Below are 15,436 nucleotides of genomic sequence, written 5' to 3' on the forward strand. Positions count from 1 at the left end.
AATCTCAAACCATTTTAACAAAATTAGTATGTTTGAAATTGCCCTATTTTGACTACCTATAACTTTCTAATTTTTCTGTATATGGGGCAATATGAGGGCTCATTTTTTGCGCCATGATCTGTAGTTTTTATAGTATCACTTTTGCTTAGGTTTTACTTTTTATAAATTTTGTATTCATTTTTTTTGGAATAAAATGTGACAAAAAAGCAGCAATTTTGGACTTTTTTTTATTTTTTACGTTTACGCCGTTCACCGTACGGGACGATTAACAATTTATTTTAATAGTTCAGACTTTTACGCATGCGGTGATACCAAATATGTGTATTAATTATTTTTTTTAACGCTTTTTCGGGGTAAAATGGGAAAAACGGACGTTTTACTTTTTTATTGGGGGAGGGGATTTTTCACATTTTTTACTTTTTTTTTTAAACACTTTATGTCCCCATAGGGGACTATTCATTGCAATCAGTTGCTTGCTAATACTGTGCAGTGCCATGTATAGGACACAGCACTGCTCAGTATTATTGGTGATCTTCTGCTCTGGTCTGCTCGATCTCAGACCAGAGCAGAAGACCCCGGGAGACGGCTGGAGCCAGGTGAGGGGAACTCCGGCCGCCATTCTGGATGATCGGATCCCCGCGGCAGCGCTGCGGGCGATCCGATCATCCATTCGAAGTACCGCAATGCCGCAATCTGTATTGATCATGGCATCGGAGGGGTTAATGGCGGACATCCACGTGATCGTGGATGTTGGCCATTACCGGCGGGTCCCTGGCTGCAGATAGCAGCCGGGACCTGCCGGGCATGACGCGAGCACCGCTCCGGTGCTCGCGATCATGTCGGCGCGTAAATGTACGTCATGGTGCGTTAAGTACCACATCACCATGACGTACATTTACATCCATTGTCGTTAAGGGGTTAAATGGATGCAGGGAATTCGATCAATTTTGTGCAGATACACATTTCTTGAAATTTCTCCGATTTGTTGTGCAAAATTTTGCAACTTTTTTTTATCCTGCTGTGCATAAAATTTTTACACACGACTTTTCTACACACACTAGGGATGTAGAAAAAATATATACTTATCCAAGAGACTAAAATGGAGCACAATCTACTTGTCTCTGATAACCATACACTTGTCTTGGTACATAAAATAATAATTTCAGCCAAAATAGTATGTAAATAAGGTCTTTATTAATAGAAACTTAATAGACAGACCAGTATGTCCCCTCATTAGGTGGATAGGGCCCCTGATAAGTAAGTAGTCGCCCCTTTAGGTTGGTATGTCCCTTTATCAGGTAGGTACGTCCTCTCAGCAGGTAGACAGGCAGGTAGGACTCCCCAGTATGTAAATAGAGCCCCAGATATGTATGTTTCCCCAGTTGGTAGGCAGGTAGGGCTCCCCAGTAGGTAAATAATGTCCCAGATTGATATGTCCCCCAAGATAGATATGCAGGGATGTGGAATTCCTATCGCCTGACGTCCGGGACATACAGTTCTGGGTGCAAGTAGGGCCGGACCTGACAAGCACAGAGGCGCTCAGCAGTCTGTATGGAGCGGGCTCCGGACTCCTGCCCGCTCCATACTCTTCATGGCTATTAACCCTTTAGATGGCCACTATCAAAGCTGACAGCGGTGTCTAAAGGGACATGTGAATGCTCCCTGGTGGACTAGTGGAGTGGATCACCCCCCCTCCACAGCGTGATCGCGGGGAGGAGATCCACTATAGAGGTAGCAGGAGGGTTTACCTCTGCTTCCTTGCTGTCTGTGGCTCTGTCATTGATAGAGCCTGGCTGGACTAGGCTCTATCAATGGATCTCAGAGCACACAGTTCATTGGGGTTCAATAGAACTCTATTGATCTGTATGAGAAATCTAATGATTCCTCCTATAAGTCTAATAAAGTGTAAGAAAAAAAAAGTTTTAATAAAAGTTTAAAAGACACATTAATCCCTTCCATGTTAAAATTTCAAATCACCCCATTTTCCTCTATAAAAACATGTAAACATAATAAAAATAAACATTTAGTATCGCTGCGTGCGATATTGTATGAACTATTAAAATTTAACATTATGTATCCCATACAGTAAATTACGTAAATGTAAAAAAAATACCAAAAAAACAGAACTGCAATTTTTATAATATCCCAGAAAAAAAATGTAAAAAAGTGATTAAAAAGTCAGATGAATACCAAAATGATAATGATTGAAAAAGTTCTGATTTTTTTTTCCAATTTGGAAAACATGACGGAAACAATACAAATCTGGTATTGCTGTAATCAGGCCAAACAAAACAACATGTTAGCTCAACCACAAGGTAAACGGTGCAGAAAAGGAAACCACCAAATTTGCTAAATTATCTTTTACTATTTCAATTTCACTTCACCGATTTTATTTATAATATATATATATATATATATATATATATATATATATACACACACACACACATACACACACACACATATATATATATACACACACACACACACACACACACACACAAATATCTTTTGGTTCGGAGAATATGTTATTGAAAAATTAAAAGGTATCATTATAGTAGGTAATTATGGCTATTATAGGGATGGGAGGAAAAAATTAGAGTGTAAAAGCAAAAATTGGTCCGGACAAGTTGATCGTCATGAGGGACGAGTAGATTTTGCTCTGTTTTAGTCCTGTGAACAAGTAGTTTTCTATTAAATTTCCACACCCCTGATATGACCCCATCAGGTAGGCAGGTAGGGCTCTCATTTAAACAATTATACAGTGGGGATCAAAAGTTTGGGCACCCCAGGTAAAAAATTGTATTAATGTGCATAAGGAAGCCAAGGAAAGATGGAAAAATCTCCAAAAGGCATCAAATTACAGATTAGACATTCTTATAATATGTCAACAAAAGTTAGATTTTATTTCCATCATTTACACTTTCAAAATGACAGAAAACAAAAAAATGGCGTCTGCAAAAGTTTGGGCACCCTGCAGAGTTAATATCTTGTACTGGCCCCTTTGGGAAGTATCACAGCTTGTAAACGCTTTTTGTAGCCAGCCAAGAGTCTTTCAATTCTTGTTTGAGGTATCTTTGCCCATTCTTCCTTACAGAAGTCTTCTAGTTCTTTGAGATTTCTGGGCTGCCTGTCACACACTGTTCTTTTAAGGTCTATCCATAGATTTTCAATTATGTTGAGGTTAGGAGATTGTGAAGGCCATGGCAAAACCTTCAGTTTATGCCTCTTGATGTAATCCCCCGTGGATTTCGAGGTGTGTGTTTAGGATCATTATCCATTTGTACCACTGGCTGAAATACAACCCCAAAGCACGATTGATCCACCCCCATGCTTAACAGTTGGACAGATGTTCTTTTCATTAAATTCTGTTCTCCTTCTTCTCCAAACTTATCTTTGCTCATTCCGGTCAAAAAGTTAAATTTTAACCTCATCGGTCCACAGAACTTGTTTCCAAAATGCATCAGGCTTGTCTATATGTTCATTTGCAAAGTTCAAACGCTGATTTATGTGGTGAGGACGTAGAAGAGGTTTTCTTCTGATGACTCTTCCATGAAGACCATATTTGTGCAAGTATCTCTTTATAGTGGAATAGTGTACCACAACTCCAGTGTCTGCCAGATCTTTCTGGAGTAATTGTGCAGTCAAACGTGGGTTTTGAATAGTTTTTCTCACAATCCTGCGAGCGGTTCTGTCTGATATTTTACTTGGTCTTCCAGATCTTGCTTTACCTTCCACTGTTCCTGATGACTGCCATTTCTTAATTACATTGCAAACAGAGGATATTGACATCTGAAAACGTTTTGCTATCTTCTTATAGCCTTCTCCAGCTCTGTGAGCGTCAACTATTTTCAGATTTCTAGACAACTGCTTAGAAGAACCCATGGTGCTGATTGTTGGGGCAAGGTCAGATGAGTCTGAGCATTTAAAACCTTTGAGATTGACATCACTTGGTCTTCCCAGATTATGATTGAGAACAATACATGACACTGGCAGGTCTCAGCTTTGCAATGGGGGCAGTGCATGCTATAAATTCTGCAGGGTGCCCAAACTTTTGCAGACCCCATTTTTTTGTTTTCTGTTATTTTGAAAGTGTAAATGATGGAAATAAAATCTAACTTTTGTTGACATATTCTAAGAATGTCTAATCTGTAATTTGATGCCATTTGGAGATTTTTCCATCTTTCCTTGGCTTCTTTATGCACATTAATACAATTTTTTTTTACTTGGGGTGCCCAAACTTTTTATCCCCACTGTACCCCCTAAGGCAGAGCTTATCAAACTTTTCATGGCAACACCCTTTTTAGATATGCATAGTTTGGTCACACATTCCTTACTATACAGCAAATTGTACATATAGCGTTGCGTGTCGACAATGCACAACATAATACCAGTATCAGCATTAGAAATGTGGCTGCTACGCCCCCGTGCCATTTAATCACCCCTTTATCTTTCCCCCCTTGATCCTCTCCTGTGTCATATCATTCCCCCGTATCATTTCCCCCCTCTGATGCTCCCTGTGCCATTATATACCTCCCCCACTGATGCCCCCTGTGCCATTATATCCCTCCCCCTCTGATCCCCCCCTGTGCCATTATATTTCCCCCTCTAATGCCCCCTGTGCCATTATATTCCCCCCCTTTGATGCCACTGTGCCATTATATTCCCCCCTTTGCCATTATAACCCCCCCCTTTGATGCCTCCTGTGCCATTATATCCCCCCCCCTCTCTGATGCCCCCTGTGCAATTACATACCCCCCTCGGATGCCCCATGTGCCATTACATTTCAGCCCCTCCTCCCCTTTATCACCCCGTGTGTCACATTATTCACTCATTCATTCACCAAACCCCCCTCCTCTTCTCTCCTCTCTCTGATCCCCTGCTATGCATTACCTGTCCTCTGTCCCCTGGTGCGCTCCAGCAGGCTCAGGGGCTCAGCACCTCGGCGGTGGCTATTGTTGCGGGACCCAAGCAGGGCTGCCCGGCGCCCAGAACTGCATGTCCAGGGCATCAGGCGATATGATTTCCACACCCCTGCACACCAAAAAGTTAAGCTAGGTCTGGGCTGGTGTATTTTTGCAACTTTTAGGGTGCGTTCACACGGAGTAATTCCAGCGGAATTTACTCGAGTAATTCCTCTTGAATTCTCCGCTCTAAATTAATGCACATCTCCTCTGCCCATTGACTTCAATATTATTTCCGCTGTCCTGTTCACACTGCGGAAATTCTGCTAGCGGAATTCAGATGTTGAATTCCGTTCCGCTTGAAGAAAGAGCATGTTCATTCTTCAAGCGGAATCCGCTAGCAGAAATCAATTGAAGTCAATGGCACGGAAATGGCTGAAAAAACCCTTCACTTCTTTCTCCCCAATTTCCGCACGCACTTCCACGCAAATTGGGCACGAATTGTGCCCAAAATTTCCCGTGAATTTCACACGGAAATAAAATTATTTTTTCCGCCCGTAAATTTTTCGGCATGAATTACTCTTCATTTACTCCGTGTGAACGCACCCTTAGAAAGTGTTTGCACAAAAATCTGTGACTTTTTTTTAAAGTTGCAGTTGATAAATTACATGACCACTGCATAGTGGAGAGGATAATGGTGTACTGCAAGTCAACATTGTGAAGAATGTCTATTTGAAAAGTCGCAAAAAAACTAACAAAAACAAAACAGCTCTTAAAGCAATGATAAATGTCTCCCATGTTCTTTCTTGCTAACAACGCAGATTCTGCACAGTTTCTTATTGCCAAGAATCATGAGGTAAATTAAGTTGGGCTCCCTATCTCTAAGGGACCCATAGCAGCTGTATGCTCTGCCTCTATGTGTGAACCAGAGTGTCCCTGAACTATTTCCACAGCAGGAACACTGGGGGAGATTTATCAAAACCTGTCTAGAGGAAAAGTTGCCCATTTGCCCATAGCAACCAATCAGATCGCTTCTTTCATTTTTAACAAGGCCTCTGCAAAATTAAAGAAGCAATCTGATTGGTTGCTATGGGCAACTTAGCAACTTTTCCTTTGCACAGGTTTTGATAAATCTCCCCCACTGTTCCCATTAGCAGGAGTCCTGCAGGACCAGCTATTGAGTGGAAATCTTAGGTGACTTCCCAAACTTTTTTCCCAGGACTTGACCCCTGGTATGGATGCCCTTGGTGAACATATTAGCATATTTGCTGGAGAAAGAAGGGGCACAGATGTTATATGTAGTCATAGTTCTCTATCGTCTGCACAGAAGCCTGAAGAGTATCCGTTTGGCCTTTGTTGGGTGGTATACCCCTAAGCATACCTATACCACACAAGCTACACCCTTATTAAGGATCATGGTCAAATGTCTGTTACTGCATGGCTAAATACTCCTGACATACACCTCAGACGCATGGCTGAAACAAGATTGAAGAAAGCCTTAGATTATTTGCAAATAATAAACATAAAAAACAAACAGGTAAATCTATTTGTATGCTAATTTAATACAAGGTTTGCCAATTATGTAAGTATGAGATCTAATTTTCCCTATTATTTTTTACATTTTTTTCCCCCATTTCTGTTTTTGTTCATACCAACCCTTGTTTTGTACTGTTTATTAAAGCTTAAAATAATGAATAAACTAAAAAATGTGTCTCCAAAAGACCAACCAAACAAAAAAAATAAAAATAAAAACACAACACAAATCAAACAGTATCATTTTCATAAAGAGAAAAATACCCTGTACTTATCCTTACAGGTTGGTTGTATTATAGTTCGATATCTATCTAATATGTATGAATGTACCTATCTCATATCCATCTATCAATATATCATCTATTTATCTATCTATCTCTAATATGTATGGATGTACCTATCTCATATCTATCTATCTATCAAGCAACAGAAGAATGCAGCAGCACACTGACAGCACAAAGATATAGGTGAAACATGAATATGCAGTTAAAACATGGAGAGCTATACAGCTATGGTGTAATAGATGCAAATGTGAAACTATGAAATAGTGAGGCACTTAGCTCGCAAATTTGTCTCCGCCGGCGGTCAAATAGCTTGGACCGTCCCACCCCGATGAGGTGGCCTCCTTGGGACGGACCCTACACTGTGAATATGCCTCTGTGTGAACAGTTCAGTAAGCATGGCAGGGTCTGGAACATCCAAGACACCTTATATACACACCTGATAGAGGTGGGTGGGGTGCAAGGCCAACATGGAGGTAGCCACTGGGGGAGTGGCTACCTCCATGTTGGCCTTGCACCCCACCCACCTCTATCAGGTGTGTATATAAGGTGTCTTGGATGTTCCAGACCCTGCCATGCTTACTGAACTGTTCACACAGAGGCATATTCACAGTGTAGGGTCCGTCCCAAGGAGGCCACCTTATCGCGGTGGGACGGTCCAAGCTATTTGACCGCCGGCGGAGACAAATTTGCGAGCTAAGTGCCTCACTATTTCATAGTTTCACATTTGCATCTATTACACCATAGCTGTATAGCTCTCCATGTTTTAACTGCATATTCATTTTTCACCTATATCTTTGTGCTGGCAGTGTGCTGCTGCATTCTTCTGTTGCTGTATATCTAGCCTAGTAGCGTGCACCTGTAGGCCAGGTCCATATAATAGTTTGGTATCAACTAAAGTGCTGGCTGACTTATTCTTTGTCTGTATCTATCTATCAATATATCATCTATTTATCTATCTAATATGTATGGATGTACCTATCTCATATCTATCAATATATCATCTATCTATCTATCTAATATGTATGGATGTACCTATCTCATATCTATCCAATATGTATGGATGTACCTATCTCATATCTATCAATATATCATCTATCTATCTATCTATCTAATATGTATGGATGTACCTATCTCATATCTATTTATCTATCTCATATCTATCTTATATGTATGGATGTACCCATCTCATATCTATCAATATATCATCTATCTATCTATCTAATATGTATGGATGTACCTATCTCATATCTATCTAATATGTATGGATGTACCTATCTCATATCTATCAATATATCATCTATCTAATATGTATGGATGTACCTATCTCATATATATCTATTTATCTATCTCATATCTAATATGTATGGATGTACCTATCTCATATCTATCTATTTATCTATCTCATATCTAATATGTATGGATGTACCTATCTCATATCTATCCATCATCTATCCATCTTTACAGTTTCTTGTATGGCAGACAGTAAAGCATGTCCCTATACTCTATAACAGTGGTCTTCAACTTGTGGACCTCCAGATGTTGCAAAACTACAATTCTGGTTGCTATGGGCAACTCAGTGACTTTTCCTCTGGACAGGTTTTGATAAATCTCCCCCATTCTTTTTAAACATATTAAAATGAGTCCATTCTACCCCAGGCAACTATTGAGGCACTTCTGTCCTTGTACCTCCCCAGAAAACAGGTCATGACTGCGTCCAATAATTGTGTCTACATCCATTAGCAGGCTTCCTTCTTACGTCAATAGTACAGAGCGAACACCTTCCTATGGCAGAGGTGAGGCATCTTAAGGTGCAATACTGGGCTAATAATTAATGAGAACATTTACATTTCAAAGACATTTACCTTGAATACACCCTTAGGATTTCCAAACAAGTCCAAATGATTTGGCTTACAGTAAGAGTATAAACTGCATAATCTCTAACCTGTTATATGTCTCTGATGTCTATCCTGCCTTTAATGATGCTCCTGTAGGTAACGTAATGTAGCAGACAGCCAACCTAAGATGACCCTGAAATTCTATAGTGACTTTATGCATTGAAAGCTGTACACAGCGTACAACATATAAGGCAGTGTATCATTGTGCAGACGGCTGAAGGGACCTGTCTGGAGAACGGCATATCCTTGGTAAGTGTTTATTACATGAAAATTCCTGACCAAGCACCATCTGTACATAACTAAATGAGAAGGGGTTTGAGGTGTTATCAGCCTTGTGGAGGGGTTTGCGGCTCTTTATTCCCTGTGCAGTACAGTAGTAGGTTATTTCTAGGCCTACACTCTTTGTACTGCTTTGGGACATTTTCTGCAGTCCTGTATGTAATTTTTTGTATTATAGACAGCAATACCAATCTTAATGTTATAAAAAAGGGGTTGTATCACTATAAGAACCTCTGTCCATATACACTATTCATATGTATGCAATTGGAATAGAATGGAGAATCAGTCTGTGTAAGGTGGCGATACACGAGATAAATGTAGACTGGACTGGCTTACCATGTAATGTGTACAGGGGTACCCCCACCCCCAGGGGGCAGAATATAAGATAAGGCAAGCACAGTCCTTTTGTTTCACAGAGATAAGCCATAATTTGAGGCGTCTGGTAGCAGCAAGAAATCTATCAAGCACTATGGACCATCCCGATATTCGTGGTTTAGGCAAGTGATGTCAGATGCCCGCCAGGTAATTTTCACATCAGGGTGCTTTTTATAGGGCGCTATCAGCAGCTGGGACCTGGCCACTGATGCCCACCATTAACCCTATTTATGCCACGATCAATACTGATCATGGCATACAAAGCAGTTGCGGGGCTCAATGAAACTCATTTGAGCACTCGCAGCGCTATTCCAGGGCTCTGATGAATTAAAGGAAAACTTTCAGATATTTTCTCCTGCACTATCCACACTACTGATGGATAGTGCGGGAGACGCTGATTAAAACTAGCCCTACCTTACCCGGATCCGCCCGGCTATTTGCCCGCAATTGTAGTTTTATTCTATGTGTATATCTTGCTGTAATTGGCACGGGCGGGGCTTCTGCAGGTTAACTGGCACTGACGTCAGCGCCGCTTATGAATATTCATCCCCCCTCCCTCCAGTTAAGAGCGGCGAAGAGAGGGAGAGCTGGAGGGAGGGGGATGAATATTCGTAAGCGGCGCTGATGTCAGTGCCAGTTAACCCGCAGAAGCCCCGCCCGTGCCAGTTACAGCAAGATATACACAGATTAAAACTACAATTGCGGGCAAACGGCTGGGCGGATCCGGGTAAGGTAGGGCTCGTTTTAATCAGCGTCTCCCGCACTATCCATCAGTACCTGTGGATAGTGCAGGAGAAAATATCTGACAGTTTTCCTTTAAGATGGCGGCAGTGAATGCTAGAGTAGAGTGAAAGCTGTGCAATTTTTTTCTCTCCTCTTTCTCTCTATTGCTGGCCTTTTTCCTCCTCCTCCTCTATATGAGCAAAAAGTCTGAAAATAAGTAAACTTAATGGTAAGTTAGGGTAGAAAGCAACAACAAAAGGCAAAGCAAAGGTATCAGGGACTATGAGGAACTTCAAACCATTAAAAAAGGTGTAATTTTAATATCTATTACTTGTCTAGGTAGATTGGGATTACATATAAGTAAAAGTTTTTTTATGTGAATTTGGAAAAGTTTTATGCTTGAGTGCACTTGTTTAAAAAAAAAAACCAAAAAAAAAAAACAGCTCCTCACCTGCTGCTGCACTTGTATAGTCTGCAGTCTAGCAGGCAGTACAAGTGGATCACTAATAGCAATCAAGTGAAAGCTATTCATTTTTATGTCCCCCATAGGGACACAAATAAAAAAAAGTCAGTATTTGGAAAAGGGGGGGGGGGTCTGGGGGTCCCAGCGGCTTTTTAAAACTATGATTTCTCCTCGAATTATGATTCTGGTACTATACAAGCTCAGTTTAGAGAACCTATCAGTAAATTATAGTAATTGTTCCTATCAAGAAATGCAATGAAAAAAAACCCCACTAATTCTTACCGTTGGTTGAGCAGTACACCAATGAAAACATTAGGGGGCAGCATTGCCTAACATTTTACAAAAACAACAGGCATTGCATTTTTTTATGTGACTCCTGACCTCTAGTGTTAGCTTTCTAATATTGCAATATGCACAAAATAATTATGATTAATGGCTCTATAAGTAATTTTCTTGAAATTTTTTTTTTTTTTTTTTTTTAATACCTTACAGGCTGGGACCAGGATAAAAAAAAAAAAAAAAAATAGGATGAAAGTATAATGCTATTGGTACAAAGATGTTGCATACATTGTATATTGGTATCAGCAATCTCCTCCTGCATGTAAGGCATGTGGTCAGAGATTGGCTGCAGTGCCACACTATCAGGGTACGGAATGCCATTGCAGCACTTCAAGTGGGCATTTTTAGGGGCTAGTATAGAGATATATATATATATATATATATATATATATATATATATATATATATATTTTTTTTTTTTTATCCCTGTGGGGATAAAAAAAAAATAAAAAAATTGGAAAACTAGTTTATGGTTTAAATGTGAAATTTGCAGAAATTTTTCAGCTATACACTGTTTGCACAACATTATCTTACAAGTATGAGGATTATGTTGCTTATTTGAATGCTCGCCTGAAAATTTTCCAGCCAGGCATTCTGTGCACAGCAGGCCCCGCCTGATTCCATTAATGGCAATGCATATCCGGGCTGATTCCATCAAAAAAATTTATTTCCACTGGAGTTTGAATTTGCACTGCAGAAATTTTTGCTACAGAAACTCATAAGTTGATAATTGTTCTCATTACATTTCAAACATTTTTTTTATATTTCTATTTCAAGCAACTATATATTATGGTGAAGTCTTTTTGTTGCTTATTAAAAAAGTGATTTTTAATAAAGTATTTTATATTTTAGAGAACATGCAAAGTGTCCACTTACTGGTGCAATATTTGAGTGCACTCAATGTCGAATGCTGAAAAAAAATTACAGCAAGTTATGCAAATATGAAAAGGGTTAACACAGTTGCCTCTTTGGAACACCACTTGAAAAACATTGTTTTACAAGCATCTAAAAGCTAAGGGTGTGAAGGTGCGTGAAAGATTCATGATTAGTAAAGAGCAATATATGATGGAACGCAATAATTTCAATGAGATCTTGTTTGTTGCTATTGTGTCATGTATGGTCTATTTTCATACATGATCCCACTGATGGATGAAAACTGATTATACTGTATGAACTTAAAGGATACAGAGCACCTGTAAATTATTAACTAAAATCTACTATATCCCTTGAAAGTGGATGAATAGGCCGTCACACGTTTAATAAATACCGTATATGTGAAAGGTTATCTGCCCAGCACCACAATCCTCTATCCCTGCAGTAGAGTCCTCCTTCATTCCTGTGTGAAATCAAGCATTTTTTCCACAGGAATCTCATTCCAATAAGCAACGTGAAACCAGGAGATGCAACATGACACCAGAAACCGAGAAGGCACCATGCAGTAGTATAGAATAAGGCTGAACACCTTACTGAGGCCATAGAGCCTCGCCACACAGAGTAGTTATGTGCTTCTGTCCATAAATAACATGGAACATTCAGTAAATATCTGTGATTGTTAAAGGGGTATTCCAGAGATAAAATAAATAAATACATTTAAAAAATAGGTTTCAAACAACAGGTGCCCTTAAAGGGGTTCTGTCAGCTCTATTCGCTGCTAAGAGCTGCAGACACTTTGGGGGAGATTTATCAAAACCTGTGCAGAGGAAAAGTTGCCCATAGCAACCAATCAGATTGCTTCTTTCATTTTTAACAAGGCCCCTGCAAAATCAAAGAAGAAATCTGATTGGTTGCTATGGGCAACTTCTCCTTTCCCTAGGTTTTGATAAATCTTCCCCTTCTAGGCCCCTTCACACTGCTGTTGTTCTTCAAAGCCTTTTTTTTTTTTTCTGACTTAAATGGCCATTCTCATGATGGGGAGCAACTGGTCCTGGTGGCACCCATTTACTATTATGGGGGCCGCCGGGCACTGTTATGAATAGCGGAAAAAAAAAAAAAAGATGGTGTAAGCAGTGTTTTTTTTTCTACCGCTATTCTCCACGGCTCCCCTGACAGCTGTCACACTACAGTGTCATGACGGCAGTGTGAACATAGCCTTAGATAGCTGCAACACACAAGATTTTCTGCATGGAATTCCCATTTACAGAGTGGAATTTCATTGAAGTGAGTTGGCCATAAATTCATGCAGAATTCAGTGCAGAAATTCTGCCGTGTGAACCCGGCCATAGGGTATAAAAGCATAATTACCTGTAGGAAAACTTATAAAATTGCCATTTATTTCTCAGCCAAAATGTCAAAGAGGTGGGGCTTAGTTGTTTAAGTGCCACAACCTGGCACACTTCTTTACTTGCTTTCACCTGCCAGCCCGTCCTTGACTCTGTACATTAATCAAGCAGTGGCTGGGAGGCGAGAGCAAGCAGGAGACATGCCAGGCTGTGGCACTTGGCACCGAGGACTCCTCAGTTTTTATTTTTACCACTTTTGGCTAGATATGTACTTCAAAAGGCGATTTTATACGTTTGACAGCAACCATCAGCTCCAGAAAAGGTACAATTTGCTTTAATTATATCTTAACAGATATCCAATGGTGTCTGCAACTCTAAGCAGCAAATAGAGCTAATAGAGGCTTATATTGACTGCCATTCATTTGAATGTCCACTACTATCTTAAAGCGGTTATCCAGAATAAAAAAAAAAAGGAAAAAAAAAAAAAAAAAACACACAGCTGCTTTCTTCCAAAAACAGCACCACACCTGTCTACAGGTTGTGTGTGATATTACAACACAGCTACATTCATTTCAATGGATCTAAAATGCAATGCCACACACAAACTGAGGACAATGGTGGTGCTGTTTTTATAAGAAATGAACAATTTTTTTTTCTAATCCTGGACAACACCTTTAACCCCCTTCGGACCACAGTTTTTTTTCATTTTTGCAGTTTCATATTTTCCACCTCACCTTCTAAAAATCAGAACACTTTCAATTTTGCACCTACAGACCCATATGAGGGCTTGTTTTTTGCACCAATTGTACTTTGTAATGACGTCATTTCACCACAAAATTTATGGCAAAACCATAAAAAATATTTGTGGGGCAAAATTGGAAAAAAAACGCCATTTTGTAAATTTTCGGGGCTTCCGATTTTACGCAGTGCACCTTTCGGTAAAAAGGACACCATACATTTATTCTGTAGGTCCATACGGTTACAATTATACCTAATTTATATAGTTTTTTATTTTTACTTTAAAAAATGTGCAACTACATGCACCAAAATTAGTATGTGCAAAATTGTCATATTCCGACCCCTATAACTTTTTATTTTTCCATATACAGGGTTGTATGAGGGCTCCTTTTTTTGCACCCTGATCTTAAGGTATTGCCGGTACCATTTTGGTTTTGATAGGACTTTTTGACTGCTTTTTGTAAATATTTTTAGGGTATACAAAGAGACCAAGAATACGCAATTTTGGACTTTGGAATTTTTTTTACGTGTACGCCAGTGACAGTGTGGTTTAATTAATGTTATATTTAATAGTTCAGAAATTTACGCAAGCGGCGGTACCACATATGATTATAAAAAAAAAATGGGAAATAGGGGGAGGGGCTTATTCCCATTTATTAACTATTCTTTTTTTTATTTTTTATTTGTAAAATTTTTTTTAGCCTCCATATGGGGCTATAACATGCAATCTTTTAGGCTTGGAGCAATAGAAGACCGATCGGACACTGAGTAGGAAGGTAAACACCCTCCCGCTGTCCTCTCAGCTGTTTGGGATGCCGCAATTTCCCCACGGTGAAATATGGGTAATAGATACATAAAAATGACATGTACATAATCAGAATTAGGTACTGAATAACATATAACAGTTTAGTTTTTTGTGGGATCTGGATGCTAAAGATTTGTTCACACTTAGTGCATTCCAGTGTGGCTATTCCTATCTCATAGACAGCTATGCATTCTGTGCGGAGTCCACAGGTAAATTCTTTCAGTGGACACTGAAATCAGAATTTCCGTGCCAGAAACATCTGGCACTGTAATCCCACCGTGTGCACTGCGAAGCAGAATTCAGTTGAATTTAACTCTGCTGCTTGGAATCTCCATGCAGAATTCCGCACGGAAATTCTGAGGTGTGAACATTGCCTTAGAGAATCCTACAGGGCACCACATTTATCATAGACGTGTGCATTCTTCATAAATAGCAAAATAGCCTAGAGGTAGATAAGTTTCTAAGTGTAAAACTAAAATTTAGAAAAAGAAACACAGCCGCACAGCCACAATTTGTATTTTGATCTACTTGCTTCTCAGCATAAATGCAAACACTAACAGGTTGTTAGTATACATTTATATCAAAAAGTACAAGCCCACTCACCACGTCAAGGCCACCTATAGAGTTGTCTCTATTTGTGTTGTACATTTGTAGTCTCTCCCTTCTTCCAGCACTCCACCCATTCGGCCCAGGCGTTTTTAATTAGCAGGAGACTGCATATGGTTTCCTCCTTCCATTCTCCCAGCCCTCTGGTAGGGAGCACATGGTAAATGTTCACACTGGTGTGGTTCTCTGTGGCGGCCATTGTTTCTGTGATGCTTTGTATGTGGGTTGGTGCGGCCCAAAGCCTGGGGCTTGGTTGGGCAGCAATGGGGCTGC

The 15,436-nt window shown here is 39.8% G+C and overlaps 1 protein-coding gene and 1 long non-coding RNA gene across 4 annotated transcripts in view; one reads left to right on the forward strand and one right to left on the reverse strand.

Moving 5' to 3' along the window:
* The window catches only part of STOX2 (storkhead box 2), a 259,571-nt gene that overhangs the window by 199,490 nt on the left and 44,645 nt on the right, over nt 1–15,436 (reverse strand). The gene's annotated exons all lie outside the window — the stretch shown is intronic.
* Nucleotides 8,379–14,521, forward strand: LOC130357499 (uncharacterized). Its single transcript, XR_008889176.1, has 3 exons — nt 8,379–8,514; nt 8,713–8,865; nt 14,454–14,521. It is a non-coding gene; the product is annotated as an uncharacterized LOC130357499 (long non-coding RNA).

The sequence above is a fragment of the Hyla sarda genome, chromosome 1 (genome assembly GCF_029499605.1).
Source record: "Hyla sarda isolate aHylSar1 chromosome 1, aHylSar1.hap1, whole genome shotgun sequence".
NCBI lineage: Eukaryota > Metazoa > Chordata > Amphibia > Anura > Hylidae > Hyla > Hyla sarda.